We start from the raw sequence: 1,933 nt of genomic DNA on the forward strand, positions 1-1,933 counted from the left end.
ATCCAACTGATCCTTTGATTGTGTATCAAATTCTGGGTTGACAATAATTTGAAAGCATATTGCTCTATGGTTCTCTACATCCTAATTTTGCCTTTGAGAAGTCAAAAGCCATTCTGATCCCAATCCTTTATGTGACTTACTTGTTGTCTTTCTGAAAGCTTGTAGGATTTTCTTTGTCACCAGTATTCTGAAATCTTATAATGAAGAGCCCTTGATGTGGGTCTATTTTCATCCATTTTTGGGGTTCTTTTTTTTAAGATTTTATTTATTTATTTGACAGAGAGAGATCACAAGTAGGCAGAGAGGCAGGCAGAGAGAGGGGAAGGGAAGCAGGCTCCCTGCTGAGCAGAGAGCCTGATGCGGGACTCGATCCCAGGACCCTGAGATCTGAGCCGAAGGCAGTAGCTTAATCCACTGAGCCACCCAGGCGCCCCATTTTTGAGGTTCTTAATGAACGCTTCCAGTCTGGAAGCTTATGTCCTTCAGAAAAACTTTTCTTGGATATTTTGGTTGATGAATTTCTCCTCTCCATCTTCTCTACTCCCTTCTTCAGGGAATTTCATTATTCAGATGTTGGACTTCTCAAACTGTTCTGAAAAATCATTTTTATTAATATCTCATCCTCTATTTTCCATCTCCTTCTATCTTTATTTCAGGGAGATTTACTCAACCTTATCTTCCACCTTTGTACCGAGTTTTTCATTTTTCTTATTATATTTTTAAATTTTAAGAGTCTATTTTTTATCTGAATATTCATTTTTAAATAGTATTCTTTCTTATTTCATGTATAAATGATATTCCTTTCTTACTTCATGCAGGCCATGCCTTCTCTTATCTCCCCATATTAATGATATGCCTTAATTTTTAAAATTTCCTTCTCCGGTTTAATCTGTTTCTTCCAGGATGCTTTCCTTCTGTTTCCTTCCCTCTTTCTCTCCCTACCTCTCTCTTCCTCTCTCAAATGTTAGAGGCTTACTTCAGGTGTTTTTTAATATTTGGCTTTCTGCTCATATTTAAGTAGGGACAGAAAACCTGATTTTAATACAGGCTCACTTCCAAGTACGATATAATGTTTACCCTTTTCTTTTTTCCTGGAGTCACTTTTCATATGTTATTGGCCACAGGGGAGGGGGCCTCCTCCATGTCACCAGAGGGGCTCACAATTTCTTTAGCCACTCCAATCTTGGCCCCTGGAGGTCCTGGGGGTGGCTGGACATGTGGGGCATGTTCCCATCATCTTGGAGGGGCACTGGTTGGTTATAGGCTGTGACCTGGTTGATCATCATGGCATATTTGGTGCCATGAGGAGGGAAGAATTATAGTGAGGCCCCCCACCCCAGTGGTGAAGAATGTGACCAGCACCAGCTCCCTGGCCCAGACATCCTTGAGGGAGGCAGTGGGTCTCTCAGCCATCTTGGTCACAGCAGCAGCTGTGGTGGCAAGGATACAATGTTTATCTTAAAGAAAGAACAGGATTGTCTCTATATCTCATTAATTACTTTTAATCATAGCCACCAAGAAGGATTCCATTAGGGTCATGCTGAATAGTGCATTGGTTACCATTAAAGGCAGGAAATTGGAAATAAATGAACACAGTCCACAGCAGGTTAGATATAAGGGGTGAAAAAGCCATCAGAAGAGCTTTCTTCCAAGGTTTCTAGAATTACTGAATGTCTTTCTACTGAAATTTTTAAGGAATGAAACAGATAAACTGCCTTTCCAAATGACATAAGGACTAAATTAACCAACACTTTCACCTGGAATTTAAATCAGATACTGTTCACAAGACTGACTCTCTGTACTATGTAGAGATGCTAGCAATGGTCTCCAACCACACACCTTTCTTGGAGGAAAGAAAGTTCACATCCACTGAAAAGAACAGTCTTGTGTACCTCTGTCCTCCATCACACCTGAAAGGACCATAAATGGACAT

The 1,933-nt window shown here is 40.5% G+C and overlaps 1 pseudogene; it reads right to left on the reverse strand.

Moving 5' to 3' along the window:
- Window positions 1-1,157: 1,157 nt before the first annotated feature.
- Window positions 1,158-1,413, reverse strand: LOC123388339 (annotated as a pseudogene).
- Window positions 1,414-1,933: the final 520 nt, after the last annotated feature.

The sequence above is a fragment of the Mustela putorius genome, unplaced genomic scaffold, assembly GCF_011764305.1.
Source record: "Mustela putorius furo isolate JIRA1106 unplaced genomic scaffold, ASM1176430v1.1 tig00003898_pilon_pilon_pilon, whole genome shotgun sequence".
NCBI classification, from domain to species: Eukaryota; Metazoa; Chordata; class Mammalia; order Carnivora; family Mustelidae; genus Mustela; species Mustela putorius.